Here is a 23,016-nt window from a genome sequence, read left to right as displayed (position 1 = left end):
ATGTGAATTATGTAATTCATATGTGTATTGTATGTGATTTACATGTAAATCACATGTAATTCACATATGAATTCACATGTAATACACTTGTGATTTACATGTGAATCACATGTGATTCATATCTTAATTACATGTGATTCACATTTAAATCACATATAATTCATTTGTGAATTACATGTAAATCACATGTAATTCATATCTTAATTACATGTGATTCATATCTTAATTACTTGTGATTTACATGTGAATCACATGTGATTCATATCTTAATTACATGTGATTCACATGTAAATCACATATAATTCATTTGTGAATTACATGTAAATCACATGTAATACACTTGTGATTTACATGTGTATCACATGTAATTCACATGTAAATCACGTGTAATTCACATATGAATTCACGTGTAATACACTTGTGATTTACATACACCGATGATAAATAAATATATGATTTTAATAGGTGATGCTGATGAAGAATCTACTGAATTTAACATAAACCATGACGATATACATGTTGAATATGCATTTTTCAAAGATATTATTGAAGAGGATGAGCAAATTTCTTCGACATCCCAGTCGAATGATAATGAAGAAGGTAAGTTTCTATTAATATTAATCTTGATTGTAACTAAAATATTAGTTTGATTTTAAATGACATGTTTTCCTATATATGATTTGATTTAATATTATTTAATTTGCAGCAAAACATTTTGAATCAGAAGATGAAGATGAATTAAGCTGCATAGAAGTAAAATCTCCTTGTAGCACAAAAACAATTGAGTGGATCCCAAGAGTTGATGAATCATTCCTGCCAAAGAAAGATATGGTGTTTGAAACATTAGATCATGGAATTCAGTTTTACCAAATATATGCAAAGAAAGCAGGATTTGATTGCAGACTTGCATCAAGTAAAACTATTAATGGTATTTTACAATACAAGTATATTATATGTAGTAGGGCTGGTGAACCAGATAAAAAAATGCTGACACTTTGAATGGAGTAGAAGGCAGACAAAAAAGAAAACATCCAAGCCAAATGATGTCTTGCGAAGCAAAGATATGTTTCAAATTTATAAAAAATATTGATCGTTTTTTCATCAATACATTTGTTGAAAAACACAACCATGAGCTCTACACAAACAGTACAGTGCACATGTCAAAGTCGAAAAGAAAGTTGGATCATTATGACAAGACAATTATAACTCAGTTAAGCACATCAAATATAGGAGCAAGCAAAGCACATAGCATGGTTACTGGTTTAAAGGGTGGTTACAGTAAACAAGGAGCAAAGAAAATCGACTACAAAAATTTTTCAAGAGACTTAAACTGCTATATAGGAGACAGTGATGCAAATATGTTGATAAATCTTTTAACACAACGACGTAAAAATGTGCCTTCTTTCACTTTTTATTACTTGTTGGAGGATGATGAGCTAAGGGCACTGTTTTGGGCAGATGCAATAGCAAAAAGAAACTACAAAGAATTCTCTGATGTGGTATCATTCGATGCTACATACAAAACAAACAAGTAAGTAATACTTAATTTCTTTAATATTTATATATTAAAATATTTCCATTTAGTATTTATGTTAAATATTTTAATGATTTTCAGATATAATATGATCTTTGTTCCATTTACTGCAATTGATAACCACAAAAGATGTGTCACAATTGGTGCTGGTTTGATAGCTAAAGAAACAACAGAATTCTATACATGGCTTCTCAAATGCTTTCTCAATTGCCTTGGTACACAACCTAATGTTGTGGTCACTGATCAAGATTCAGCTATGGCTAAAGCTGTAGAAACCGTTATTAATGAATCAACTCATCGTCTTTGCATGTGGCACATTGGAAAGAAATTAACAGATAAGGTAAAATTGTATTATAATGTTTAAATAAGTTTTCATTTATAATTTGACTTATAATTTGATTAAAAACTTTTTTTAATGTCCCATTTATTCATTCACAGATGAAAGCATTGAACTTTTGGGATCTGTTTATATAACTGTATACAGAGCTGTATACGGACATGCATACAAGCCTGTATTTTTTTTTTTCAAAAAAAAAAATTAAAATAAAGCATCCAATATATTATGACCAATGATTCACTACATACTTGATATATAACCAATTATTCATTTGATTTTTACATATGATTCATATGTGATTCACTTGTAATTTGCATGTGAATTACATATGATTCATATGTGAATAACATGTGATTTACATGTGATTCATATGCGATTCAGTTGTTATTTACATATGAATCACTACATACTTGATAAATGTATTAAGGAAGAAAATCAAGTTGTATAAAGGGGACAAAAATATGAAAATAAAACATACTTTATAGCCAACTCTGTATTGTCACCAAAAGTGTAGTTGATCACCTATGTTATTATAATACTAAAACAACATTCACATGTGAACATTAAATATCATGTTTTCAATTTATTTATTAAATGTAACTTTTTCTTTTGTAGTTTTCTGCAAAAATAATAAATGAGACTAACTTTAGAAAAAGAATGCAAGGTCTAATTTGGAATTCTTGTATTGATCCGGATATATTTGAAGAAAAGTGGAAGTATCTAATAAAAAGATATAAACTAGAAGATAATAAATGGCTGAAAGAGATGTATAATATTCGAACAAGTTGGATTCCGACTTATTTTAGAGACACTGCACTGTCAGGTCTGATGAGGACAACATCAAGATAAGAGAGTGTAAATAGCTTCTTCAAAAGATTTATGTCAAAATATTCAAATCTAATTATGTTCATGTGCAAATTTGAATCTGCAATGGATGAGCAAAGAAATCTTCAATCAACAAATGACTTTAATTCCAAAAATAAAAACCCACCAATTCAAACAAATCTTCAATTTGAAGTACAGGCATCAAAGTTCTACACACATAATATATTCAAATTATTTCAAAAAGAAATAGAAGATTATGTCTGGACATGCTCAACCACACCATATGAGAGAGTTCAAGATCATAACACATACTTTATTATTGAGCAAATAATGGATGAAGATATACAAAACAGAAGTGAAATAATATACATATATAAATAAATATTAATGCAAAATATACATACTTATATATATTTGTTTTGATAATCAGATGTGAAATAATATACATATATGTACATGTTTTTATTTTACGCAGGATTATTTGTCAACTTTGACAAAAACTTTTGAAAGTCTTTGTAAGAAGAAAAGTAAGTTAATATCAACATTTGAAGAAGCAAAAGAAAATTTTCAGCAAAATGAAGATTTAAAAAAATGGGAAAAAGTGTTATATGAATTTGATTTAGTTAAAAAAGATAGAGTGCAGCACAAATTTTACAATATAGATGGAGAACCTGACAATTTGGAAATTACTCAAAAAGTTCAAACAACTTTGGAAAATCAACATCTTCCAAAAGCATGTGTTCAAGTCGAGCATATCATTGAAGGAGAAAGACTTCGTAAACTTCTGAATGATTTGAGACAATCAAATTACAGTGAGCAAGATATCATTTCGATTCTTAATATCACCAAAGAACAACTTAAGGAATTTGATGACTTCTTTCATAAATCAAAAGAAATCCCAAAGGTATATTTTTAAAGTTCTGAGTAAATTTTAAATTCTAATAACATAACTAACATCTATTTTTTTCTATACTATAATATGTCAGAAAAAGGAATTGGTGAAGAAGAAAAGAAGGAAGATAATGAGGTTAATAACAAAGAGCATGTGGATTACACAGATGAGGTCCATAAGACAGAGGAAGGAAGATCTAGAAAAACTTCTAAAATGATCAGAACTAGAAAAACTTCTGAAAGGATCACTGAGAACAAGTTAAAAAAAATTGTAATAGAAAAAAAGGAATAGGAATGTCTAAAAACAAAGCTCTTGTTATCGAGTAGAATGTTAGGATTTAATTAATTATATGGGCTATTTTGGCAAAAAATTGTAGTATACACTTTATTTTGTAAAACACTATAATGACTAAGTTTAACAACTTTTGGTAAATTATGAAAGTTTTGCTAATATATATTGTGTTATCATCATCTTGAAAATTGCTAATACATTTGTGATTTACATGTGAATTACAAAAGTGAAATATATGTGAATTACATGTGATTTACATGTGAATTACATGTGATTTACATGTAATTCACAAGTAATTCACTTGTAATTTACATGTGAATCACATGTAATTCATATGTGATTCACTTGTGATTTACATGTGAATCACATCTTATTACATGTGAATTACATCTTATTCACATGTGATTCATATGTGATTCACTTGTGATTTACATGTGAATTACATTTTATTTACATGTGAATCACATGTAATTCATATGTAAATCACAAGTGAATCACATATGAATTACATGTGATTCACATGTAAATTACAAGTGAATTACTTGTGAATTTACATGTAAATCACATGTAATTCGTATGTGAATTACATCTTATTTAACCACCAAACTACCACCATCAAATGTTCATATTGATGGGTTTTAAGTAAAACAAATAAACCAAGAAACAATTCCTAAGTTCACATGCAACCTACTTTGGATCTATGTTTTAACTATTGAACATACAACTTTGAATTGCAAAACAAGAACCCTAGAGGAGAGAGGCTAATTTCGAAATTAACAAACTAGGGTTTAGGAGATACATACCTTTCAATTGTTATAGCAAACAATTGATAATTCCCTTGATCTTGATCTTGATCTTCTTGGAAGCTTAGCACCACAAGTGTAATGCCTCTAATGGAATCACACCCAAGAACTAGCAAGAAGGAAAGTAGAAGAGGAGAGAGGGGAGGGAGTATGCAATTTCGGCCAGGGTTTCTTCCAAAGAACAAGTCACCTAAAATGTGAGCCAGGAGGCTCCTTAAATAGCTGAGGGATCTAGGGTTTAGGGAAAACCCTAATTATCCTTTGCTTAGGGCCTAAGCAAAACCCAAGGGCCTTATCTGGACCCCTTGGACGAAATCTCTAGGGTTTCCCCTATGGATTTCGTCCACCTCCTTCCAAGGGGGTTCTGGATCTTTCCACTCAACTATTAGTTAATTGCAAACTAGTCCCTGCACTTTATAATTAATTCTTTTAACCCCAAAATTAATTTTGATTAATTTCTGGCTAACTATTAATTAAACATAATGATTTATAATTAATATATTAATCTATTAACATATTAATAAATCATTTACATATTAATTTATTAATCTTATAAATTAATATCTCTCCTTTCATAATTTCCTTGTCCAGTTGCTAGGTTGAGGGCAACCCAAAAAGGACTGTGCTGCTATCAATTCAAGTACATACCAATTATAGTTATGGGCTTAGACACCTAATCCAACAGTCTCCCACTTGGATAAGTCTGTAACTATAATTGCTAGTATGCCTTCTAAATTTGACCAGCAACTTGTAGCTTCCAAAAAGCTGCCGCCGAACTCTGACCCGGTCAGTTACGTGTCCTAAGATAAGTGATCATATAATCCTTCGTTCTGCTAGATATCCCTAGACAAAAGACATGGAATGTAATCAATCTATTTGTCTAGAATCTATGTTTCCCGATTCCTGATTTGTGATGATGTAGGACTTCTAATTGAACACATCAATTTAGTCCTGGCTGGGCCCAGCACATAAGTCAACACCAAATCATCGAGGGGCCCACAGATATCGCTTTTCCGGTTAGGGCAAAAGGAACGAATAAACGTTGACTCATATGCTTGTATCTTTTACTCATCAAATTATACATGACAATACGTTTTATAACACCATGTTACTGATGCGTTTTCGTATCACCAATGCATGACCGACTTGTAAATTACAACTCATATATCTTCGTTTCAAGATTATAAGATATTATCGTCTCAGTATTACTCGTGATGAATTCCATGAAGTGATACTCTGAGCGAGGGTTTATCCAATACTCAAATCTCAATTTCTGAGTACTCATGAATGTTGCAGCAATTCTATTGCCATGTCTATCCTTTAGACAATCTACAATCCAGTTCATGACAGTCTTGATTCACTACTTACTTCCAAAAGTACGAGCGTCTGTGGAGTTTGAATAATCTTATTATTCGGGAAGTAAAACATGCAAAAATGAAACACAATAATAAACAATTGACAAAAGGCAGAAACCAAACTTATAAATAATACTTTATTATTCAATCACCAAAAGTCAATTACATTTACTTTGTTACAAGTTTCAGAACAAAACTAATCTAACTACTAAAACTAATATCATCTTTCAGTCCTATGCTCCGAGCATGCTGAATATGCTTAGCCCTACTCAGACCCTTTGTGAGGGGATCTGCTGGGTTATCTTCAGATGACACCCTCTTTACTACAAGATGGCCTTCTTCTACTCTATGTCTGATGAAATGGTACTTTCTGTCGATATGTCTGGTTTTACCATGATCTCTCGGTTCCTTTGTCAAGGCAACCGCTCCTTCATTATCGCAGAACAGTTCCATAGGCTCCTGGATGGTCGGAATAACTCCGAGATCTCCGATGAAGTTCCTCAACCAAGCTGCTTCTTTCGACGCTTCACTCGCTACTATGTACTCTGATTCACAAGTAGAATCAGCCACCGTATCTTACTTGGAACTCTTCCAAGTAACTGCTCCTCCATTCAGTAAAAATACCCAGCCTGATTGAGAATGGAAGTTATCTCTATCCGTCTGAAAGCTGGCATCACTGTAACCATCTACTCTTAAAGTATCATTGCCACCAAGTACAAGGACCCAGTCCTTTGTCCTTCGCAAATACTTGAGTATATTCTTTACTGCTATCCAATGAGCTCTACCTGGGTTTCCCTGATAGCGATTGACCATGCTCAAAGCAAATGCCACATCAGGGCGAGTACATGTCATAGCGTACATGATCGATCCGACAGCGGAAGCATAAGGTACACGACTCATGTCATCTATTTCCTCATCTGTACTCGGGCATTGAGTCTTACTCAATTTGGTATTGCTCTGGATAGGTATCTCTCCCTTCTTGGAATTTTCCATACTAAACCTCTTTAGTACCTTATCCAAGTATGTGTGCTCTGACTAATTCCAATTAGTCTCTTCTTTCTATGTCTCAATATTCTAATCCCAAGAATATAGGCAGCTTCTCCAAGGTCTTTCATGGCAAAACACTTTCCAAGCCAAGACTTAACTTCTTTCAAGGTTGGAACGTCGTTACCAATGAGTAATATGTCATCGACATATAACACCAGAAAAGTTACTATACTCCCACTAGCCTTGATATACACACAAAACTCATCTTCACTTCTAGAGAAACCAAACTCTTTGACTTTCTCATGGAAACAAAGATTCCAGCTGCGAGATGCTTGTTTCAATCCATAAATGGATTTCTCAAGCTTGCACACTCTATTGGGAAACTTTGCATCAACAAAACCCTCTGGCTGATTCATGTAAACATCCTCAGCCAACTTCCCATTAAGGAAAGCAGTCTTGACATCCATCTGCCAGATTTCATAGTCATGAAAGGCAGCTATGGCGAGCAATATCCTAATAGATTTAATCTTAGCTACTGGCGAAAAGGTCTCATCATAGTCAACCCCTGGGGTTTGAGTGAAACCTTTTGCAACCAGTCGAGCCTTGAATGTATGCACATTCCCATCCATGTCTGTCTTCTTCTTGAAGATCCATTTGCACCCAACTGTCTTACGACCTGGTGTACTATCAACAAAATTCCAAACTTGGTTGTCATACATGGACTTAATCTCGCTGTCCATTGCCTCTTTCCACTTGGAAGCCTCTGGGCCTGCCATTGATTCCTTATAAGTGACTGGTTAATCTAAGTTTACCAGTGTTCTGTCATTTATGAATGTGTCACCATTGGAAGTAATATGAAAACCATACAACTCAGGTGGCACACTCACCCTAGTGGACCTTCGAAGAGGTAATGAGTTATCAACTGGTTCAACAGGAACTGTTTCCTCTGGTTGAGTGCTAGTGTCATCTAAGGTTCCTTCATTGACTAAATCTTGAATTTCTTCAAGTTCAATGGTGCTCCCACTGTCCTCTTTGAATATGAGCTCCCTTTCTAGAAAGACTCCTCTTCATGCTACAAAGACCACGTTTTCACTAGGCCTGTAGAACAAATATCCAAAAGACTGCTTTGGGTAACCAATGAAAACACATTTCTCACTTCTAGCTGCTAGCTTGTCGTGAGTCTCTCGTCTTACGAAAGCTTCACAACCCCAAACTTTAATATGTGCCAATGAGGGAACTTTCCCCGTCCACATTTCGTGAGGTGTTTTGGCAACCTTCTTTGTAGGGACAAGATTGAGGATGTGGGCGGCTGTCTCTAAGGCATACCCCCAGAAGTGAATAGGAAGCGAAGCACGACTCATCATAGAACGAACCATGTCTAACAAGGTTCGATTACGCCTCTCAGCTACACCATTTAACTGAGGTGTCCTAGGAGGAGTCAATTGTGAGACTATCCCACATTCTTTCAGATAGTCGTTGAACTCGATACTAAGATACTCCCCGCCTCTATCGAATCTAAGTATCTTTATCTTCCTGCCCAATTGATTTTCGACCTCATGCTTAAACTCTTTGAACTTTTCAAAGGTTTCTGACTTATGCTTGATCAAGTAGATATAATCATATATGCTATAATCGTCAGTGAAAGTCACATAAAATCGATTAGCATCTCTTGTAGTTGATCTGAAGGGCCCACACACATCTGTGTGTATGAGATCCAATAGACCTTCACCTCTTTCACAAGACCCTGTGAATGGTGATTTTGTCATCTTTCCCAAAAGACAAGATTCACACATATCATCTGATTTTAGGTCAAATGATTCCAACACTCCATCCTTTTGGAGTTGGGCTATGCGTTTCTTGTTAATGTGTCCATGAGGACAATGCCACAAGCATGCCTTGTCTACACTATTAGACAAGTCAATATTAAGTACACTATTTTCTAAGCTATCAACACAAGTCACTGTTTCATACACACCATCACAAGGTAAAGCTTCAAACATAAAAACACCATTCTTATAAACAGAAATTGAACCATTCAAATCATTAAAAGAATATTTAAAACCTTGTCTGAACAATGCATGAAATGAAATAATGTTTCTCGTCATCTCAGACGAATAGCAACAATTTATCAAATCTAATCTAACATCATTATTAAGCAAAAGCTGATAAACTCCGATCTTGGTTACTGGTGAAGACATTCTGTTTCCCATGATCAAGTTTATCCTTCCTCGCTCTATCTCCTCACTTTCCTTTAGCCCCTGCATATCAGAACAGATATGAAAACCACATCCTGTATCAAGGACCCATGAACGAGAAGATAATGAGTTATTAGCAGAAATAGTGTAAATACTGATGGGTTTTATACAAACAATCCTATGTGTGCATGCAACCCTAGAGTTGGATCTATGTTATCACTATTAGTTATACAACATTATGAACACATAATAAAACCCTAATGATGCTTACTATTTTCGAAATTAACCAAAAAGGTTAGATTACATACCTCTTGTTGTTATATTGTAATAACAACTTAAATCTTCAAAACCCTAAGTCTTGAAAGCAAGCACCACAAGTGTAGTGCCTCTAATGGCTCACAAACACCACAAGCAATTGGAGATGATATAGAGAGAGAGGAGAGGTATAAAAATTCGTCCCTAAGAAGCCTTGGGAAGGTATATACGAATTCATGAGCTTTAGGGGTCTTTATATAGGTGTAGAGATTAAGGTTTCAGTCCTTATCCGTATCTAGTTGCTTGCCCACCAAGCAATCATAAGATAAGCCTTGAAATCCCTTATCCTTTATCCTTTGGACGATTTCAAGGATATCTTATCCCTTGAATTCGTCCAACCCATATCAAGGATAATCATTATCCTATTTTGTAACTATCACATAATTACAATTCAACCCCTCTAGTTTAATTAATTACACTTGATCACAAAATTAATTCCTAATTAATTATTGACCAATATTAATTAAACAAATATGATTTCTCCTTTAATATATTATTCTTATAACATATTAATAAATCATAATAACCTCTTTCTCTATTATTTCTCCAGTCAAGTTGCTTTGGTGAAGGCAACCCAAAAGGACCATGCACAATCGGGTCAAGTACTTGACAAATATGGTTACGGGCTTAGACACTAATCCAACAGTCTCCCACTTGGATAAGTCTAGTAACTATAATAGTAAGTACTACCCGATTAGAAATCGTAGCTCTCAAAGACGCTGTCGAACTCTGATCTTATCAGTAACCTGTCCTTTAGATAAGGGATCATATATTCCTCCATTCTAGATATCGTATAGACACGAGACATGGATTGAAATCATTCTCTCAGTCTATGTGTTGTTTCCCGATTTCCGATTTACGACGACTGACTAATTGAACAAATCAAATTAGCCCTAGCCCGGCCGAGCATTTACGTTTGTCATCACTAAATCATCGAGGGGCCCACAGATATCGCTTTTATCCCACTTTGGGTAAAAGGAACGGATAAACTTCGACTCAATGTTTGCTTGCACTCACTCACCAAATCACACACAACAATAAGTTTTATAACACCAAGTTACTGGTGCGTTTACATATTATCAATGTGTAACCGATTCGCAAGATACAACTCACACATCTTGGTTTCAAGAATACAAGATATTATCGTCTCACCAATCGCTCGTGATAAAATCCATGAAGCGATCCAAGTGAGCGTGGGTTTAATCCAATGCTCAAAATCATATTCATAAGCACTCATGAACGTTGCAGCAAACCTTTGCTATGTCTAATACACTTTAGACAATCTACAAACCAATTCATGACAGTCTTCATTCATACCTACTTCCAACATATGAACGACTGCGGACCGTTTGAATAATTCGATTATTCTTAATAAACTCAATTATTCTGGAAGTCAAAACATGCAAAGGGAAACACAAGAATAATACTAATCCTATATGGTCTCAAACCTTTGAGTATAAATAAAACACCTTTTATTTATCACCATATCGATTACTCATTATCCATTGTTTAATGTTTCAGATAATCAACTTTATAACTTGAATCATAACCACAATTGTCCCATGCTCAAAGCATGCACACTTTGGTTTCCTATGGTCCATACTTTGTGAAATAGATTAATTGAAACTTTTCAAATGCAACTCATTTCACAATCCCCAATCCTTATAATTAGTGTAAGAATACCAAATTCTTGCCACCTTTTAGAATATGTCAAATTCTAATATTTTATGCAATGATCCTCTTGTGAAGTCACGACACAAAAATCACAAAGACTCGGCCAACGAAATCACAAGGTACTCTATCAAAATTGTTACAGAACAATTCTATAGATGTGATGTCTCTCACTCAAAGTACATTCCTTTGAACATCCTTTTGCATAAAATTTTCTAATCATGTAAATTCTTAATTTCCAACTCCCAATTATGGAAACATTTCCATATTTACCATATGATAACTCATTCTTAATAGAATCTTATCTATTCATAATAATGTCGATATGATCCATTCAATACCATACTTCCAACTACTCACAAGCGACTAATCCTCAGCGAACTTTTGGGTCGTCCTTTGATAGTTGTTTAATTATCTTAGTCAATACCAATTCTTGTCCTTTTCCCTTCTTAATGCGCTAGACATTTGGAAAATTTTAGAATGGTCAAATATTATAGCAATTGCAATCGATCCTTTACCCGAAGCGTATGGGACACGATGCATAATGTCTTACAAAAAGATACGATACTCTATCAATCTTCTGCCATAATATTTTATGTGTCACGTTCTTACAATTCGAACTATGAAGAGGGATACCGTAATCATAATCGAAGTTTAAGAAGACACTATGTATCCTTTGACTAAATTTATTAAAATTTCTCAATCTAAGCTTTAGATTTGAAATGAAGCACAATATTCTCTCCCTTAATTATAGCAAAACAACTTTTCAACCCTTACAACTTTGCAAAGTATAACTCTTGTTTTCTATAATTAATATTGCTAACTGGCAATACTTACCATAATAATCATGCTCCCACTTACATGATGATTATTTCTTTACCAGCATAACACTTATGCTCCCACTAGCTTCGACATGTATTCAGAAATTAGCTGAACTTCTAGAAAACAATTTCTTAAGTTCATATTTCTAATACTAGATGCTTTGATAAGACTTTATCTAAGCTTCTCAAACTCATACACTTTTCCTTGGACAACTCATATGTATATGTCTAAACGATTCTAGGACTCATATCAACAAGTCTAAAATGTTCAGACCCATTTGCCATTTCCCACAATTGGAACTATGAAGAGGAATGCCGTAATCATAGTTGAATTTGAGAAACCCAAATTACATAATGCTATCTTCAAAATCTCTCTTAGTGAAAGCGTTTCCTTACAATCATTCTTATGAATGAAAGAAACCTTATGACACTTAGATTTTGTGGTGTATTCGTTCTTATCCATGTGAATTTGTCATAACCATAATCACAAGATAATGTTAGTGACAAATCCAAACTCTTATGGATAGAACTTGTTCTTCTTAATTTCTTGCAATCAAGGGTCCCACCATTACTTCCAAGTTATTGAGCAGCTCACCCCTTCATTTCAATGTACTTTCCATTGAACAAGGTGTCTTGCCCCTATACAATCCATTGAGAACTCGTAGAACTCACATGCATAATTAACTCGATTGGAATGGCACAGAAATAAAATTAGTGTCAACACGATAGGTTGTAAACCTCAAGTCGTGTGCTAGTGATGAATGATAAGGTTTATTCTTGATTTGTTCTTGAAACCTTTCAAGACCATTAAGACTCCCACTGACTCCTTGACATATAAGATTCTCTTGTCAATAAACATTTCTCGACAAACAAATATTCAAGAGTTAGTGTAGCTTTTATCAAAACACTTCACAAAATTGGTCCTAGTTGGTCTTTGTCTTATCCAAGACATCACAACTTTCCACATTTGATGAATGTTATAAACCTTCTTAAGACTTGTCACTCAATGTCACAATCTTAACTCTAAGACTTGTTTTTGGAACGAAGTATGATTGACTTCTTGATTTAACCATTTCTTCAATTCTTGATTCCTCTTGTCAGACATACAACTGCACTAAGACTCACTTAGAGGATTAATTGAGATATGGTTCTTCATCATTAAGACCTATCATAAAACATAATAAAAAGTACTCTCCCTTCTTCTTAGAATAGAGAAACTTTTATCTTTCTGCTTACTTGATTCTTCTTATTCGTTCTGCTATTGATTGAAGCTCTTTCAATCAACTCAGAATTACACTTAATCTTATGAGTATAATCATATTTACTTAACCTTAGTAAATCATGACGAATATCTTTGTTACTCTTGTGGTGGATTTGATTAACACACAACTTTGTGTACTCGATCTCCTAGTCCTACACTTGACACTTTGTCAAAGAATTTGTCTAAATTTCCAAATATGAAATTTCTCATTCATCATGCAATCAAGTCGTATGATTCCAAGTTTCTATCCAATTGAAACTTGGGAGATGAGAAACTTTCCCTATTTGGTAAATTCTTGACCTTTCCACAAATAATACAATTAAGAATCAAATCCATTATTGCTAATAACTTACAAACATCAATTTTTTTATACACGCCATTGCAAGGATAAATAATATAAAATCAAAATTTATTTTATTGCGGAAAAATTTGTCCTTACAATGCAATTTAATTGAAAAATATGTTAATACATATTTCATAGCAATCTATTCTAACTCCAAGTAGTAGCTCAAAATTCTAATCTTCAAGCAATGCGATCGAAATCCATTTCTTCACGATTAGATTCAGCTCACTTCTTCCCTTAAGCTTCCTCTCTTTTCTTCGATCCTATAAAACATCAAAATGTAATCTTATTACATCATGTATTAAGAATCTAGAATAGGAACTTAAAAGAGTTAGTTAATGGATTTTACCTGAGGTAGAGCCATGCATCTTGACTCTCCCATCTCTTAGATTTCTCAGGTAGTTAGGGCAGCTTCGTCTCCAATGTCCCTTCTCTTGGCAATAAAATCAAATGGACTCCTTTGGCACAGCACATCGGAACTACTTCTGACTTTGCCTTTCTCTTATGATCAAACTTTTTGATCATGGCATGCCTCTCGTTGCCATTGCCTATATCCATAGAGGTCTGGAAGGCAGATTCACCAATCAACTTTGCTTTTTCAGTGCGCCAAATCATTACTGATTCAGCAGCAATAAGCATATAGGTGAGATCGATGAGGGTTACGTCGTGGTTCATCATATAGTACTCTCTTACGAACTCACTATATGAATCAGGAAGTGACTGAAGGACCCAGTCAACAGCCAGCTCCTCACAGACAACATATCCCAACATTCTTAACCTATCAATGTGTGACTTCATCTCTAGGACGTGTGCACACACTGACTTTCCTTCTTCATGTTTACTTGCCAAAAGGACTTGAGTGAGTTTGAACTTTTCAATCTTTTGAACTTGTGGGTTAGGGAGAATAATAGGAGGAGGTGGAGGAAGTGAAGCATGATCTCTTGTTCTCCGATCGAATCGTGGAATATCATCTTCATGTGAAAAGCTTGTTCCACGGGATTTGGGAAGACCATAGTTGTCATACTTTGACATCTACAAAACGGGAGAAAAATTCAAGTTAGTTGATTGATTGAATCCTTAATAAATCACTCAAATGAGATATTAAGGCTAGGACCCACCACAATACTCTACAATTTGGGAGAGGGATGCCGTAACCCAAATTGCAGAACATTTGAAGGTAAGTGAATGGCGATTCACTAATTTCCACCTTGAAAAACGAAAAAGAAATTTAAGTTTTAAATCTATTGAAAATTCCTCGATCTTTTGAGATTCATTGAACTTTTCAATGGCATGTTTAAATCTCGATATGCCCCTCGATTTGTGACTGGGATGCCGAGGATCACAAAACAGGGTGTGAATAACCATGCAAACTTACATGGTGCCCCCAATGTTACACTCACCTATTCGATGTGCCGGTTAACCACACACGCTCCACCGAACTATGACAAACAATGAGTCATCCTTTTCTACCTTTGCTTAGAACCATTTAGTGTGCCGGTTAACCACACGCGCTCCACTAACGTCTTTGCAAGGGCACAAAGTGTAATTTCATGGGATTGCATCAATTCACTTTTGCCTAAAGTAACTAAGATTGGGAATTTTGTAAAAACATTTAGTTACTTTATACTTCATTATACTTTTAATGGAAAGGGTTTGCCCTATCCTACCCGTTCGGCTAACGACCCTCCACCAATCAAGGAAGCGGTGGGTGAGAGTGGACACCCATTAAACGGCCATTTTATAGGTCATAACCTTATACCCCCCTTATAGATCGGCTTTGTGAATGAGGCCTACTAACGGTAAGACTAGCATTTTAGTTATACATATATAATATTAGACTTTCAATGTTATATATATAGTATAAGGGTGTATTTTACACTTTTAAAATACTAGGTGGTTTAATTTTATAAATTACACTTTTAATTTAATTAAATATAAACCATATCATTATGGATTTATTAACTCTCTTTTAGCTATACACTTAACTAATTTAATAAAACCATAAGGGTGTAATATGAACTTTTCAAAATTAGGGTTTTAGAATTTAGACTTTTTCAAAATTAAACCTTTTAATCAAACAATTTAAATTCCAAAACTTGAGGGCAAGTTTTGAAACTTTTCAAAACAATTAGGTTTTAATTTCACTTTAAAATTTTCGAAATTTAATACTATTTAAATTAAAATTTTAAATATTAAAACTCTTGATTTAATAATTATCTTGAATTAAACTATTAATTTAAATTATTAAATCATAAGGGATTATCTAAATCATGAAGGATAATTACCAATTAAACAATTAATTTATCCTAATCCTTTTAATCCCTCTAAAATTCGAAAATCATGGGATAGGATAATTCAAAATCTTTAATTACCATATATAACAATTAAAGGATAATTACAAGATATGGGATAATCCAAATCCCTAAAATTTAGGATCTTATCTTGGGGAGGAGGCCAATTTCGAAAATCAAGGGATTAAGACAAACCCTAGATTTCGAAATTTAAAGGTTTAAGGAAAGGGTTTGAAAATCTTATTCAAACTTTTGCAAATTAGGGTTTGCAAACCCTAATCTCGAAAATCCTAGCCTCCTAGGGTTTATTGGCAATAAACCCTAATATGTCAAGTTCATACAATTGAATAATACTAATTGAAAACAAGTTAACCAAAGGCTCTGATACCACTGATGGGTTTTATACAAACAATCCTATGTGTGCATGCAACCCTAGAGTTGAATCTATGTTATCACTATTAGTTATACAACATTATGAACACATAATAAAACCCTAATGATGCTTACTATTTTCGAAATTAACCAAAAAGGTTAGATTACATACCTCTTGTTGTTATATTGTAATAACAACTTAAATCTTCAAAACCCTAAGTCTTGAAAGCAAGCACCACAAGTGTAGTGCCTCTAATGGCTCACAAACACCACAAGCAATTGGAGATGATATAGAGAGAGAGGAGAGGTATAAAAATTCGTCCCTAAGAAGCCTTGGGAAGGTATATACGAATTCATGAGCTTTAGGGGTCTTTATATAGGTGTAGAGATTAAGGTTTCAGTCCTTATCCTTATCTAGTTGCTTGCCCACCAAGCAATCATAAGATAAGCCTTGAAATCCCTTATCCTTTATCCTTTGGACGATTTCAAGGATATCTTATCCCTTGAATTCGTCCAACCCATATCAAGGATAATCATTACCCTATTTTGTAACTATCACATAATTACAATTCAGCCCCTCTAGTTTAATTAATTACACTTGATCACAAAATTAATTCCTAATTAATTATTGACCAATATTAATTAAACAAATATGATTTCTCCTTTAATATATTATTCTTATAACATATTAATAAATCATAATAACCTCTTTCTCTATTATTTCTCCAGTCAAGTTGCTTTGGTGAAGGCAACCCAAAAGGACCATGCACAATCGGGTCAAGTACTTGACAAATATGGTTACGGGCTTAGACACTAATCCAACAAATACCTGCCGAAGATGGCTTCACTTTGCCATCCTTGATATCCTGCAGATATTGTGGGCAAGATCTCTTCCAATGCCGCTTTTGATTGCAGTAAAAGCAAACGACCTCTTTTGGATCAGAAACATAGGGAGTGGAACCATTGGGCTTAGCCTTTGGGCCATTGCTAGATGACCCAGCTTGAGCCTTGCTCTTCCAGTTTTGCTTGGGAGGACCTTTCCTCTTTTTCCCCTTTCCCTGTCCAATAGCCAAGACAGGGGCACTTGCAGGTGTGGAGGGTATACTTTTACCCTTCATCCCTGCTTCAGCTGTCTGCAACAAGTTGTGCAATTGGGCCAGAGTCTGCTCAGTGTTGTTCAAATGGTAAGTTAGAATAAACTGACCATAACATTCAGAAAGTGAGTTCAAAACCATGTCAATGGCCAATTCCTCATCAAAGTGAATGTTGAGCTTGACCAAACGCTCTATGTAGCGTTGCATTCTTTGCACATGTGACACAACCGACTCCCCTTCTTTCATCTTGCAAGCCATGAGTGACTTGACTACTTCAAACTTTTCTTGACGAGCTCGCTTATGGTACTTTTCCATAAGGTCCTTGTTCATCTCAAAAGGCCAGTAGTCCTCATAGTACCTCTGCAGTTCTGGGGACATAGTTGCTACCATGATGCATGCCACTTTGGTAGCATCATCGTAATGTTTCTTGTAGGCAGCAAGTTCTTCAGGAGTAGCTTCAGACTCATCAAGTTCTTTGAGCTCCTTTTCAAGAACATATTCTTTGTTCTCAAAACGAAGAGCCATCTTGATGTTGCGCATCCAATCGTTATAGTTAGAGCCATCCATAACGACTTTGGAGCAGATATTGAGCAAAGAGAAGTTTTGGTTGGAGGAGGATGAAGCAGAAGTGTTCCAGGAGTAGACATCTGAAAAGAAAGAAAGTTTTAGTTAGATTTCAAGATACCTCAATATAATAACCCAAAGATATAATATCAAGGTTAGGATCCAACTATGAAGATTCACAACTTAGAAATGGGATGCCGAGATCCAAGTGTAAATTTCATAAAGGTAGGTGAATGACGATTCACCAATTCCACCATTAGACGAAACAAACGAAGTGAAATTCCTAATTCTTTTGAGATATATTGAAACTATTCAATGACATGTTTTAATATCAGATTATGCTCTTCTATTTGTGACTGGGATGCCGAGGATCACAAACAAGATGTGAATAACCATGCAAATGTGCTTGGTAACCTCATTGTCTTTATCATTAACTATTGATGTGCTGGTAAACCACACACGCTCCATCAAAATGAAAATTATGAGATACCCATTACTACTCTTTATTAGTGCCTTTTAGTGTGCTGGTTAACCACACACGCTCCACTAACGACCAATAAAGCATAATGTGCAATTTCATGGATTAGCATACTTTTCACATTTTTCCTAAAGTAACTAATGTTCTAGTACTTTCTTTAATAGCATTATACTTTTAATGAAAAGTAGTTGTCCTATCAAATCCGTTCTGCTAACGACCCTCCACTAATCAAGGAAGCGGTGGGTGAGAGTGGACACCCATTCAACTACCATTTTATAGGCAGTTTCCTTATACCCCCCTTATAGACTAGCTTCGTGAATGAGGCATACTAGCGATTTGACTGACCATATTCTTATACATATATAATATTAAACTTTAATTATAATACATATATAAGGTGTGTTTTAAAACTTTTTAAAACTTCAAGGTTTATATAAATTTCGAAATTTAAACTATTAAATTAAATTTGAATAAACCAAATAACTAGATTTAATATTTATCTCTTAATTAACTATTAATCAAATTATTAAATCTTGTAAGGATTATCTAATTAAATTAATCAATTAATTTAATCCTAATCCTTATCCCTCTAAATTTCGAAAATTAGGGTAAGGATAATTATCCAATTAATCTAATCAAGTAACAATTATCCAAAACAAGAAACCCTAAAAACTTCTAGCATATTTCGAAATTTACAAGGGAGGAGGCTAGGGTTTTCAAAACCCTAACCCTAATTTCGATTAGGGTTCTTTGGAGGCTAGGGTTTTCGAAAACCCTTTGATCCAAAACCCTAAAACGAAAATTTGGCCTTTAGGGTTTAATAGCTATAAACCCTAATTTGCAATTCAACAATTATAGCAATTCAATTTAAAACAAAACAATGGTTGTGATACCACTGATAGGTTTTAAGTAAAACGAATAAACCAGAAAACAATTCCTAAGTTCACATGCAACCTACTTTGGATCTATGTTTTAACTATTGAACATACAACTTTGAATTGCAAAACAAGAACCCTAGAGGAGAGAGGCTAATTTCGAAATTAACAAACTAGGGTTTAGGAGATACATACCTTTCAATTGTTATAGCAAACAATTGATAATTCCCTTGATCTTGATCTTGATCTTCTTGGAAGCTTAGCACCACAAGTGTAATGCCTCTAATGGAATCACACCCAAGAACTAGCAAGAAGGAAAGTAGAAGAGGAGAGAAGGGAGGGAGTATGCAATTTCGGCCAGGGTTTCTTCCAAAGAACAAGTCACCTAAAATGTGAGCCAGGAGGCTCCTTAAATAGCTGAGGGATCTAGGGTTTAGGGAAAACCCTAATTATCCTTTGCTTAGGGCCTAAGCAAAACCCAAGGGCCTTATCTGGACCCCTTGGACGAAATCTCTAGGGTTTCCCCTATGGATTTCGTCCACCTCCTTCCAAGGGGGTTCTGGATCTTTCCACTCAACTATTAGTTAATTGCAAACTAGTCCCTGCACTTTATAATTAATTCTTTTAAACCCCAAAATTAATTCTGATTAATTTCTGGCTAACTATTAATTAAACATAATGATTTATAATTAATATATTAATCTATTAACATATTAATAAATCATTTACATATTAATTTATTAATCTTATAAATTAATATCTCTCCTTTCATAATTTCCTTGTCCAGTTGCTAGGTTGAGGGCAACCCAAAAGGACTGTGCTGCTATCAATTCAAGTACATACCAATTATAGTTATGGGCTTAGACACCTAATCCAACACATATACATATATAATTCTCATCTAATAAAACATATACAATATAATAAAACCATCAACATACCTATACAATCTCATTTAGACAATCTTCTCTCTGAAACACCTCACAAGCTTTTGTCCTAATGTTTATGAAACCTGAATCAAATTTCTCATATAATGATTTCAATAATCAAAATACATATTAACAAACCTGAAGATCATATCAATTTTAGTAAAGATCATACCCAATGAATCTGAACATCACATTTAATCGTATGATTAATGAAAACATAAACGATAAAAAGAACATAATCAATTGCAATTGCTAAAAGCTGAAATGAAACTTGAAGATTGCCTTTAATCATAGTGAAAACATTAGTAAATAGATCATTAACATACAATGGTTATGCATTTACAAAAGGATAAAGGTAAACAACAACTAAACATCACAATAACATCAACAAGAAAAACATTTGTTGGGTTTGGTTTTACATAAAAACAATTTCCAACATCATTCTACACACTACCATTACAATGTCAGCAGCACTCACACAACCGTAAAAACAAACTTAAAAACTTTTACTACTACTACTACTACTTTCTTTCTTCACATCATATGTTAGACGCTCAATTCCTCAATTCCTATTTGCATAATATCCATGTAAGTTGAGAAGACAAGACTATTGCTCGAGTAAATGGTGTCTAACCAACAAATCTGGTATTCCCATTGCTGAAATGCTCTCACATCCAAATACTTCCTTCAGCTTTTCATCACACACAATCATCACTGAATTTCCAGGATCCTATCATTCAAAAAAACCAAATCAACTACACTTCATCCCTTTTAAGACTATTATTGTTACTTATTCTTCTGTTATCATATTTTCAGACATACCAACAATCAATTAAATTATTACACTAATAGCCGATGAATCTGTCGATAAAAAAAAGTTTAATAATCATCTGGTAATAATCAAATTAACAAATATATTACTAAGATTTCTTGATAAAAATCACCTATTTCATGTCAATAGGACGTTACTTGTATGTATGAACAACATTCAATAAGATTAACAAGTATATTACTAAATGATTTTGGCATTCAAAATCATTATATGATAACTTTCAAACTTGTAATTCATCAAAACATTATCAATATAAGGCTTAAATAAAGGGAAAAAGCAAAAAGATCAAACATACTTACCAAAAAAAAGTCATATGCAGTTGGATGAGCTAAATAAAATCTCGAAGATACAGAGACTTCAAATCGCCTCTTTCAGTTCAAGACAACATTCCATGTAATACTGTAGAACAAAAATCCATAAAATTGGATAATCATGGCAATTGATAACATTAAAAATAATAAATATTACTAGATTTCCATATGAAGGATACTGATTGTTTTAAATCCGAGTACCTGATTCTTAACATCATTGGCGACTGCACTATATCCTCTCCAATTGAAATTATACGGGGAAACGTTCGTCGGAAGGATCGGAGCCTTGCTAACGTCGGCATGGAACCTGAGATTACATCCAGATCTCAATCCGATATGCTTTCGTAATTCAGATGCATTCATGTCGGAAAATCAAATGATGCCGTGTACAAGCTGACAGATCAAAGTTTTGGTGATTCTTCGACCGGCGGAAGTTAGTTTTGAAGTCATGCTCCTCCGTGTTCAAACGACTGGTCTCCGTCTTCGACCACCTCACCGACGAAGACGTCATCTCCGACGAGTACGAGGCGATTAGACGACAGCAGTAGAGATGAGAGAGAGAGAGATAGAGAGAGAGGAGAGAGAGAGGGGTCTGAATTATTTATTTACTAAAATGCCCTGGGTTCATAATAATTAAGATGCCCCCGTCTATTTTTTTCAAACTATTTACAAAAACGCCACCGAGCATCCTAGCCTTTCATTATTTTGATCTAACGGCCCACAATTGGTTCTCGGGAAACTTTGAGTTCTCAAAAGATCCTTCCTCTCTCTCTCTCTCTCTATATATATATATATATATATATATATATATATATATATATATATATATATATATATATATATATATATATGTTTAGGTTCTATGGAAAACAAAAAATCCTAAAAATCATTAAAATGCATAAAAAAATACTTAGAGATCACAAAACTTTTTTTTGAATTTTTTTATCAAAAAATCGCAACTTTTAGGTCAAAATCGCTGAAAAAAAATTTTGAATTTTTTTTTTACAAAAAAAAAATTGATTTTTTATTTTTTTCAGCGAAATTGTAAAAAATGCTGTGATTTTTTGATAAAAAAATTCAAAAAAAAGTTTTGTGATTTCTTGGTATTTTTTTATGCATTTTTATGATTATGACGGTTTTTTCTGGGTTTACCGTTAAACCATAAACATAATATGAACAAGAATTAAAATCAAGAAGAGTAAACTTACAAGGAAAGATGTGAGGGGAGAAGCAACCAGAGTTGTATGTGCAGCAGCAGCCTTTTTTTTTTTTTTTTATGTATAAGGGATATAATATGAAATGCTTGAAAGAACTAGGAATGTAAGAGATAGACTAAGAGAATCGGAAATAGATCGTTAAGGTTGAGACAATTTTTTGATGGATCAATGATTATAAGGATTCCTATCTCTTAGCTAAATCTTATATTCCTTTAGTTCTTTATTAAGATTTTCTTATATCCCTTGTCATAACATATTTTTTACAAAATTTTAATGTTACAAAAACTTAAAATAAAATTATATAACCCAAACAAAACTATCATATCTCCTTAAATTATATTAAAACATAAAACAATCCCATAATCTTCACCTGAGAGAGTTCTCGACATAAAAATATGGTCTTAAGCAAAACATGCTGCCAGA

The sequence above is a fragment of the Lactuca virosa genome, chromosome 4 (assembly GCF_052849685.1).
Source record: "Lactuca virosa cultivar CGN04683 chromosome 4, Lactuca_virosa_CGN04683_v6, whole genome shotgun sequence".
Lineage (NCBI taxonomy): Eukaryota > Viridiplantae > Streptophyta > Magnoliopsida > Asterales > Asteraceae > Lactuca > Lactuca virosa.
Note: the sequence above shows the minus strand (reverse complement) of the source record.